Source organism: Ochotona curzoniae, unplaced genomic scaffold (assembly GCF_017591425.1).
Source record: "Ochotona curzoniae isolate NIBS_2020 unplaced genomic scaffold, NIBS_Ocur_1.0 contig_4909, whole genome shotgun sequence".
Taxonomy (NCBI): Eukaryota; Metazoa; Chordata; class Mammalia; order Lagomorpha; family Ochotonidae; genus Ochotona; species Ochotona curzoniae.
Genome location: NW_024466416.1, coordinates 383,422 through 394,662, shown reverse-complemented (window position 1 = coordinate 394,662; position 11,241 = coordinate 383,422).

Here is an 11,241-nt window from a genome sequence, read left to right as displayed (position 1 = left end):
GATGGCTCTTTAGGCTCATAAGAGGGGTCTCAACAAAGGTAAGACAAGTGACAGACATTGGATGGCCTGGGATAACTTGAGTCCATCATACTGTTTCTTGGCGAGTGTCTTCTCCCTGCTTGATTTGAATTCTATGAGTGACTTGTCTTTCCCCAGGAAAGGGATTGGGAAAATGGTCCCTAGCAACTCAGGCTCTGGTTAGGCTACAAAGGGACCCCAGTGGGACTGCCTTTGGTGGTTATGTGTTTTGTCAGCTTCTTTCTCTGTACCTTGACTTACCTCTGAATCAGAAAGCAAGCCTGGCAGGTGGAGGGGGCGGCTCTCTGCTTGGCATTGCCTGATTTAACCAGGGAGGCTAGCTGGCCACCCACTGTCCACTAACGGGGAAGGCCAGCAGATATCGGTCTGAACTCAGGAATAGATACACGAGGCCTTTAAAATAAAGAGGGAGAGAAATCCGTGATGCATACCTATAAAACCCCCTAGAACCCAAGTGCCAGATTCATTCCTAGATGCTGCTTGTTTGAACAAAAAGTCACTGCTTTTTCACTTGAAAAAACACACTCAAAAAATGTTCAACTTTAACTCCATGAAAAATTGTTTTTGGCTTTAAGACATTGTTTGCTGTCTTACTGTTTCCTTTGATTGCCATTCCACCAGTAAATTGTGGGTTGATTTAGCACTGCACGCTGGGGCTGGTGGGGGGAGGGGACGGTGGGGAACGGGTCTTACACAGAGCCGAACTTGGGCCTGCTCAGGAAGTAAGCCAGGGAATGTGGAGGTTTGATATTTTCTGGGGCAGAGTGAGAATTCTGCTTTCCCCTTTCCGCTCCAGCCCCTCCACTCCTGGCAGCACCTGTCACCAGTCTGGTACACAGCCAGGCTTTTCTGTTCTGTGAGCATCTCATCACTGTCCAACAGCAGGTGGAAAAGGGAGGAGCACAGACCTATTTCCTCTCCCCCATTCCAAATTTTGCTGTGCCAAATGTTAAAAATTTGCAAATATGAATCTATTAAAGTTTCATTAATCAAGAACTTACTCATATAAAGTTTGCTTTTTGTAACTGCAAAAAAAGAAATAGTAGAGACCTCTTAAGGGCATCCAGCCTTGCTGAGCGTGACCCTTTTTTCTAAAGAATGAATAGGAGTGAACAGTTCACAAAGTCTTTTCCCCCTAGTGTTCAAACTGTTGCATTAAACCCAACTCACTAATAATGAAATTGCTGGACCCTAGTGGCCCATGGGCCAAGAAACTTCCAGAAGCATTAAAAGTTGAAATATATCACTTCTCACCAAGTAGTTGGAGTCAGTTGGCTTTTTGTCCCTTGTTTTTTTTTTAATTTATTTATTCTGTAATTATATTTGTGCTTTTTTATAAACAGTGATGGAACATAAAACTCAATCTTTAAGGAACTGTTCCATTTTTTAGTTTCTTCTTGGGGGAAAAAAGTTGATTTGTTTAAAATATTTAGGTGTTTTCAGAGTTATAAAATTGTGATGCAGGGATTTGTGAATGAGACATTCACATGTGAAAGATGATTTCACTAGTTCTCCGCTTAAGCAGAATAACATGTGTATATGTACATAAAATGTAAGTAATCTTAACTCCATTGTGCAGTGCCTTTTAGATGTTCTGCTTTCTATAAAGTCTTCAAATTTTTGCATATATATTATATATATAATGTAATGTTATAGAAATATATGTATAATATACATATTTTTTTCCAGGGGTATCTGATAGCTCTGTATTTTGTTATGGAAGTCGAAAGAAAAAAGTATTTTACCTCAGAAATTAAAGTTAAATAAAAAAAAAAACCTTTTAAGTAATGCTTGCTAAGTGTTGGTTTCCTTGTTCCTCATATGCTGGGACAGTATGAGCGCACCAGAGGATTTAGAAAGTCCCTGTTCGCTCGCCCTGTCCTCATGCTTTCTTGTTCCTGTTACACAGGTGCCAGGACAGTGATGAGGTAAGCCTGTCAGTTTCCTTGAATGAATGGATACTGCGCCACAGAAAGGAAACTGAAGCCAGGGACACTGGCCATCTCGAAATTATTCTGAAATGTCCACATCAGGCAGGCCTACAGAGATGGAACAAGATAGTATGCGCCAGGAAAAAGTGCTGAGTGACGGTTTATTCAGGGTCCACTTTGGGGGACACAGGAAAACACTGGACTGGGATATTTCCTTGAACTCAAGGGTGAGATTTAAGTGAATGAAGTCTATAAAGATGATTTTGTCTGGGGTTTTTGTTTTAAGTACGTGGCAAGCCAGTGTCAAGAAGACAATATTTCCCAGCATAGGACAAGAATCCAGAGGAGTAAGTAGGAAGACATGTTGGTGGGTACTGAGTATCATGTCACACAACACAATCTTAAGAAAAATAGTGACAATCATTTTCCTTGAAAGATAAGCCAAGTGACTTTCTAAAGCCCCATTGTATCTGGTGTTATTTGACTTCTCTTAAAGGGTCTTGTGAGAAGTTCTGGAAAGGTGAGATGGAGTGGTAAGGGATGCGGCTAAAGAGGCTCTTAGGTTACAAAAAGGTTTGGAAGAAGCCTACAAATTTTGTGTTTTGTTGTGTTAATGACCAAGGTTTTATAGCAGGGTTTGAGCCAGGCCAGTGAGAAACAGTCTGTGACTGAGGAACTGTAACTAGCCTGCAATATCTTTGAGAAAATTCGCTAGACGGGAAACTACACAGGCTGGCTGGTCATCCCCACAAGTGACCGGAGTAAAAAGAGACGGTCTCTTCTTTCCCAAAAGCAAAGGGAGGTGGGGAGCCCCATGTTCTGATCCTGATTTGCTGAGTGCTTTAAATTGAATGGTGATTATCCAAATGCTGAGGAAAGAAGGAACACGAGGCATAGGGGTGAAAAGGTGTTGGGGCAATGAGCAGAGGAGGGAGAAAGAAAGCTTACGGTCTCAGGCAGCTCCGCATTGTTGGCCAGGTATAGTATAGTCCTTCGTGTTTCTGGGAATCCCTTTTATTAGCTGGCCCTGCAGCCATAAGGCTACCTCGTGCCAGGTGCTCTTCAGAGCTGATCCTATCAACTTTAACGCTCCTGACAGCTGCCTGCAGTAAGTGCCATTTATCCCGGTCTTAGTGGAACACTGAGTCTCAAGCATTGTGACCTGACTGTGGTTCCAGCTCTGCCTATAACCACTGCACCACAAGGCCTCTCAGCTGGGCAGAGCCACTGTTCTGGACTACATTTCTGCACTCCGCTGCTGGACATTCAAAGCATATGCTTGGGCCTAACCCAGCTGCCACTGCCTGTAGGTAGGGTTCTTTAGGCAGGCCAAGGTAGTACCTCTGGGGACTGTCACACCTGAATTTACCTCTTGCAGCCCATGCCATGCTGTCATCTTGCTCTGGCTACTTAATCTGGCTTCCCCCAGGACAGTCAGAAAGCCACTGCCCCCACAGAGCTCAATTTACCTTTCTCCAGTTGCCCAGGGATGCTTGGCAATGTGTATGGCAATAAGTGACTGATGAGAACCATGAAGGAAGCTTGATTGTTGGGATAGAAGGTGCAGGCTGGAATATGGGACTGAGGGGAGTGCCAAGCCTCAGGCCCCAGAGCAGGTGCTGCACCTGGCCGCCCCCTTCGCACAGCCTTCTCCCACCCTGCAGGACCCTGTTCATAGTTATCCCCCTCTATAATCCTGCTTGCTTCCTACCTGCTTCCTTTCCCCATCTGCACAGGACTAACGTGCTTACTGGGTGTTGATGAATTGAAATAGAATGTGGATGAAGAGAAGAATGAACAAATCAGAGAATGTGTCCCCAAAAGTGCTCCCTGGCCTCCCAGGCCACAAGACACCTGTGGTTCCGAATAGCCCTGCCCAGTTCGCTCTGTCTGCCCCCTCTGCTAGGAGTCACACTGGCTGGTTCTAGTGACACTTGTCCTGTTCTGCCCAGGAGCAGCAGACAGAAAACCCAGAAGACTCCCACACCCCAAACATACCCTGCTGTCACAGCCCTTGCTTCACTCCCCTCCCAGGGTCCAGGTTGGCCTCCTGAGGAGGGGACAGATTCTGCAACCTGCTTGACCCCATGGTCCCACCCCTGGTGTTTTTCTGGCTCTGACAGGTTATGGAGGGAAGAACCTGTCTCCTGTGTGATCATTTTCCCACTTCAATGATTGGTGCAAGGGCTGAATGATGCGCATGCAGCACTTGTGACTCAGAAGTGACCCAGTTGTTGATTGCACTCACAAGCTGTTGGTTTTGCCTGGCTCCTCTCAAGGAGGTGTATGCTAAGATCCTTGTTTTACAGATGAGAGGAGTAAGGTGGGCCTACTTACTTAGTAAGTGGTTGACTTACCCTCCTGAACCAGTGATCTTCTGACTCCAGGCCACAATCCTTCCTCTTGCCCTGGATCTCATCAGGAAGGAGGAGGCAGGAATGGATGATTCCCTGCTTCCTCCCAGAAGCTAAAACTCAGACCTACAGAATGGATGTTTCTCCAGGTTAGGCCACATGTGTCCCAAGAACCCAGCAAGAAGGGAATTAGGGAGCAAGCCCCTGGAGGCCAGCCCAGAGAAGGACCCTCAGCTCTGGGCAGCCACGCTCCAGGTGTTGGGCTGCTGAGACAGCCAGGAAAAGGAGAATCAACCTTCAACGAGGTCAGGCCCACCCCAGCTCTGACTGGCTGAGTCCCAGACCAACTCCAGGATCTAGGATCTGGTTGGGCAGTCAGTAGGAAGGGAGACATAAGCCCAGTGGATGCTGCCCAAACAATGGGAAGTGAAGGTCTGGGCCAAACAGCAGCAGGCCGCTACCCCTGGTCTCAGTTTGGCCTGTGGCTGACCCTACCCCACCTGCAGCTAACATTTCCCTGAGGGCTGCTAGGCCCTCTCCTGAAATTACAAGACCAACTCAAGAGGTGGTAGAAGCCTTACCACTTGGGACTGGCAAGGGAGGAAGCCTCTCACCTAAGAACATTCTCTCCAGGAGCAGAGGCCAGCCTTGACCACACTCTGGCTGCAATGGACCACGTGTGGGCTTTGTTATAGTGTGGTCTTAACATTGTCTTCTGTTTCTTCCCAGCATTCCTCAAGAAATAACATAAATAGGCGAGGTAGGCAGTCATACTTTGATCCCTATCTTGAGATTTACATGTCATCTTCCTAATTAGGAATATATATTCACTCCTGAAATGCCCCACAATAACTGTGGCTGGACTCAAGTACTTAAACACTTGATGGGAAACAGAGGCGGGACTTGACCCCAGGCACTAATGCATGGGATGCCTTTGTCCCAAGTGTTCTCACCTTGGGTTTCTCCTTCTGCCAAGCTTAGCCTGCTTAACCTGCTGCACCACAATGCCTCCCTTCTTCCAGGCCCCCTCAGTAACTCACTCACCCTGGCACCTGAGGAATACAGTTGTCAGTCTGTCTTCAGAGGATAGCAGCTACAGGGGAATTTGTTTTTATACTCCTACTCACGGCCCAGCCAGCAGCAACTGTTGTGTGTACGTGTTGAAATTCTGCCCCTCTGCTCCTAACCCATGTTGACAATAACCATGGACATTTGCACGTTTTCATGACTGCGATAAACACTTGACCCATAAGATCACCTTTCGTGGGAGGTGCTATTTTTAGCCCCATTTTGCAGACTGAGAAGGCAAAGGCCAACTGTGTTCCGTGCCTGACCCCAGGTCAACACGGTGAGTAACCCCACAGGACTCACCCGAGTTTCTGGATCCAAAGTCCTTGCTTTTCTCCAGCCCCTCCCTGCCTGTCTGGGGTGCCCACACAGACTGGCAGGAAGGGGCAGGGCCCAAGGTGCTCTACAGAAGCCCTTGATTTCTCAGAGGGTCTTGTGGGACCACAGGGTTTGAGCTACCCAAATCCACCTGAAGGCCAGAGGCAGAGAATGGTGCGCGCATTTGTTTGTTCGGTTGGTCACTGGTAAGACAAACACCCGTCAAATGGTTGCTACATGTTGGGGGGAGATGTGTGTCCCTAGAGGCTCACTGCAAGTGGGAGAGACAAGCTAGCTTAAATGAACCAAAACACAAGGCAGTCACACTGTCATTCAGCCAACATTTGCTGAGTGCCCCCTGGCTGCCAGGCCCTGTCCTGCAGTTACAAAGTCTAGAAAACACTGACCAGGCACGGCCAGTCCAGCAGCCATCCTAGCAGGGTCTGCTTAGGAAGCTCTGACTCCTACCATAATGCCCAGTTCACAGTACTGCCAATCCCCGTTTGCACTTCTACCTAGCAAGCTGTGACTCTGCAGATCCCTGCAGGATTTGTAGCACTGACTTTCAGAGCTGGCAGGAACTCAAAATGTTTCCACAACACAGAGGAAGTTCTCCCTCTGTCTGCTTCCCTAGCTGAACAAAAAGCGGGGTCCTGAGAGCCCTTTCTGAACACAGGCAGACTCCAGGTGGACCCAGGGCCTCTGAGGGTCAGCAAGAGCTGGGAGTCTCCCTGTTGTTCCCATAAACAGAGTGATGAGGTTGTCCTTCCCCAGTAACAGAATAAAAAATCAGAGGAAGCAATCAGGTCTGACTGAAGCAGGGAGACATGGTCTTTGCAAAGCCAATTGTTGCCCCGGGTGGGTGGCCAGGAGACAGCATCCCACCCCTGCCCCAGGACACGGACATGAGCAGTAGGCCCCGCAGCTAGCTGGGGGTAAAATCTCCTGTGGAGTAGCAGAGAGAAGGGACAGGCCTCAGCCCAGAAGGGCAATGGAGAAAGTGGATCCGTTTTCTTAGGGGAGAGAAAGAAGTGAGGGGACTGAGGTGATGGGTGATCTGGGTGAGGATGACAGCTCAAGTCCCGGGAGCACAGAAACAGAGGCAGAAGATGGAGTGAGGGGTTATTGCCAAAGTGGGGGCTGTGGCTGGAGCAAGCAGGGAAGGAGAGAGATCAAGAGTGGGCACAGGAGTGGGGCTGAGAGCAGGGAGCCCCCCACCCTGCCTCAGCCTCCTGCCTAGGATATTGATCTGCTAGATTACTCAATTTCACCCGTATTGATCAGGTAATTGCTTTATCTCGGTTCTCATTTGAGCTCTGCATTCTCCTGGCTTCCCTTCCCTCTCCCTCTTGTTTTTTCCTATCAAGCTGACACAGAGCTCCTTAACACAAAGAGAGAGAGAGAGAGAGAGAGAGAGAGAGAGAGAGAGAGTGTGTGTGTGTGTGTGTGTGTGTGTTTGGTTAGGTTTTCTGGCTTGGTGTTTGGGGCAGACTGGGGAGGGAGGAGAGAAGGAGGAGTCCAGCCTTCCCTCAGATCCTCTGAGTTCTTTTCCAAGAAGTTCCTCCTAATTCCAGATGTGGAGATGCCTGCCCATCCCAGCTGCTCAGAGATCCAGGGCAGGGTGGAAGGAAAGAGACTGCCTGGGTGAGGCCTGGAGCCTGGGCCACAGTGTACCCCCTCGCTACCCTGCCCTCCTGCTCCCCAAAAGGTGTGCCCTGGGGCTCTCCTCCTCCATCTGAGGCTTCAGAGCCTTGCCTCCACCCCTCCAGTCGCACTATCAGGGCATCTTGGGCCACAAGGGATGCTGCTTTGCCCCCGCTGCCCTGCAGCCCTGGGCAAGTCCTAGTTGCTCATTTGCCTCCCTCTCTCTCCCCTCCCTGACCATCTCCAAGAGCCTCAGCAGGCAGTCTCCCCACCCACCCCAGTGCCCAGGCTGCACACCTGGGCTGCAGCTGGAGGAGAAGGGCAGCTAGGGAAGGAGCCTCTGCCTCCTGCCCAGGTAACCCCAGGCTGAGAAACAATCACTCTTGGCTCCCAGACTCCAACTCTGAGGGAAAAAAGAACCATTTGAGGACCTAGCATAGACAATATTCAAAACAGATGGGCAAGCCAAGATGGTGAATGGAAAGTGTGGAGTCCTCTAAGAAATTCCTTTCCTCCAATGTCTCCCAGAACTCAGCTGGACCAGCTCACAGGCCAGCAGCCAATGGGCAGAGAGCAGACACTAGGATGGCATCTCTCTCAGGCTGGAGCCAGGGCAACCAGCACACCGGTGGGTGAAGGACCTGTAGGGCCCAGGGAACATGCCCACCTCTAACTCATCCTTGGCAGCCTGGCACTTACCACCCATAAGATGGCAGTCACCTCCAGGCGCGCACAGGCCCCTAGCCTGGGAGCAGCGCTGTAGGGACAGCTGTCTGGGTACCTGCAAACATCAGGAGTGGGTCGGGAGGCAAAGGTTTTTAGCTCTAGAGTTCTATCTTCCAAACTTGCCCTGGTGTGACCTCCTAGGTCAATTCAGACCTTCAATAGCTAAGGCAACCCTTCCAGGCGGGGCATGGAGACCAGATGGCAGAGACCAGATGGCAGAGGCCAGCAGAGCATGGAAGGCCCTGCTCCGCTAGAAGCAAGTAACGTCTGAGCTTCCAGAGACTGCTGCAGGAACCAGAGTGGCCAGGTGGTACTCACCTGTGACAGCAAGTGCAGGAAACCCCTGGAGAAGTTGGGAGTGAAGGAATGGGGGCTGAGAAGCAAAAGCCAGCCCCTTCTCCACGCCTTCCGCAGGGAAGTCTGAGGGCTCCTGAGCAGTGTAAGGCCCCATATCTGGCTGCAATCCTCTCCCCAGGATTTGCCCAGATGCTGAGCAGGGTCCCTGCTGAGCACAAAGGGAAACACTCAGACCCTCCTCAAGGAGTCCAGCAACTGCAGGAGATTATAAGCCAGTTCTCCATCCCCAAAGCCTGCTCACTGCCTCTGCATAGAGCACAGGGTCACTGGAGCCTACCTTCCCTGAGCAAGCAAAGGACTTGGGGCCATATATCCATACTCACTGCCCAGGGACATCCGATGTGTAAGCTGCACTTTCCTCCTCACCCAGTAGAAGACAGAGAGAGCAGTGCATGGTGTGCATGAACCTGGGAGCCCCCTGGATAGCTCTGTCAGGGTGCACCCCACCAGTCTCAAACAAACAAGATCACTCTTCCTGTCATTGTTCCCCAGTGGGGCCAGCACAGCTCTCTTGTGTTTTCCAGACATGTGGAGAACTAATCCCTAGTTTCCAGAGCCACTTCCCCCTACCCATGCCCTGGGGAAGTTCCTTCTTTAGTCTAGCCAGCATTCCTCTTGATGCTCTTACAGCCTCTTTTATTTCCTGGTTCCTCCTCCATTGCAATGCCTCGACCTTTCCCTCTTCTCCTTCCACTCTGCTTTCCCCCCACCCTCAGCCCCTCCTCCCCTACCCTTTCCCATCCCCAGCCCCAGGCCTTCCATTTACATGTCCAGGTCTGGAAGTAGCATGACCAATTGTCCCCACCATTCGGGGTCTGTCCCCCCCCCCCCCCCCCGTTCCTCCCAGATCTCAGGGACCTTTGTCAGTCCCAGGTTAGGCAGGGTGCTGTGCAGCAAATGAACTACCTAAAGGACAGGACACTCACTGCCTGAGACCCAGCTCCGGGGTCCAACTTGGGGACCATGTTTAGGCCTAAGTTGCCAGGGCCACAACACTTCCCTAGCTCAACAGGAAACCAGACGACCTTGGCCACTTGCAGAGCCAGACACAGCAGGTACCCACAGTGCCAACCATGCAATCTTGTCCCACACGCCCAGCACAGGCAACCCACAGCAACACGGAGTCACACATGAGATCATGCACACACAAGCTCAGGCCCACACACCCACGTGCCCAGAGGCAGATGTGCATGGCCATAGAAAGGTGTAGTCCTGCAATAACACATGCAGCAAACATGGAAACTGGCACAGGCATAGAGACAAATGCCTACAGAGAAATGCCCGGACACGCACACAGGCATGCTTTCCAACACCCACATGGAGCCACGCACCTGTGCCCCTGGCTGAACTGATCGGCAAATTCCTGAGCCTTTCCCGGAGTTCTGACTTGCGGATACCTGAGGCTCAGCTGGGGGCAGGGGGGAGATAGGGGATAGCTCCTCCAGACCCCGCCCCCCGAGAAGGTTGGAACCCAGCTGGGCTGAGGGTTGGAGACTGTACGTGGCACACCCTGGACGTGGCCTCCAGCAAGCCCCCCTACCAAGCTGGCAGTGCCTCCCAGGTGTGGGGAGTCCTTACCCCTTGTGCAGGTGCCCAGGGCTGAGAGCCACCCAGGGGTGGGAAGGCCTGGCTCACTGGCTCACTCTCATGGCAGCAGCGGGGGCGAAGTGTGAGTGAAATGGGTTTATTACTGGGAGTCTGTTGCCTCGATTGGTATCGATCCCCACATGTCACCTTCCATTGCCACTAATGGGACATGAAGAGTCTGCACCGACCCGCGGCCACAGGGCTCCACACTCACATGCAGCCTCCCCTCCCCCGCCCTCACCAGCCAGGCTCCAGACAAGAGGCCACATTCCTAGGCTGCCTGGCCCTCCATGCCCACTCCTCTGAGCCTCAGTCGCATCACTGCCTTCTCCCTCGCTCCTCTTCCTCTTACTCCTGGTCCTCTCTCTGCAGGAGCCCTGGTCCACCTCCCTCCCCCTCTGCCACCATCCTGAGAGTCTCAAGGGCCCCAGGAGGAGGTAGGATTGGAGGGAAGGAGCAGTTGGCACTCCCCTTCCTTCTGAGTAGTGGGAACTCTTCAGTGGTACTCATACTGGCCCGGCAGACCCTCCTGAGACCAGAGAGGGTCCCCAAGTTTCCAAGGACCCAGGTGGAAGAGCAAGGACAGAGTGCAGGAGGAGAAAGGCTTTGGTCACAGTCCTCAGGGAAGGGATGGCATCACCTCCTTGCCTCTACCCACCTGGCAATCCCTTGAGAAGGCCTCCCTAAGGTCAGATCCCCTCCCCATGTCTTCAGGTCCTGCCCATTGCCACACAAAGGCACAAGTAAGGCCAAAGAGGACCCAGGCAGGGCAGGGAGGTCTTGATACAAAGGCAACAAGCTCTGAAAGCAGTCTCCTGTGCTGAAAAACAGCCCCTAACTCAAACAATAAAACTCCCTTTGGGGCTCAAATGGAACATCCTTTGGCAGACATCTGCGAAAGCCCCGCTATGCCAGCAGCCTCGGGGCAGGAGCGGAGCTGAGCAGAGAGGCTGTTCCTGGTCCCTCCCTCTGTCCTGAAGGATGCTGGGAGACACTGGAGCCAGCACTAAGCCCCAGAGAGGGAAGGGGTCCTGTAGCCCACTCCTGTTCCCAAAAGGGAATCTACACTCCCACCCCTCTTGACATGGACCCTTGTTCTTTCTTCTTTTTTTTTTTTAAGATTTATTTATTTGGTGCCCGGCACAGTGGCCTAGTGGTTAAAGTCCTCACCTTGGACTTGCCAGGATCCCACATAGGCGCCGGCTCTAATCCCGGTA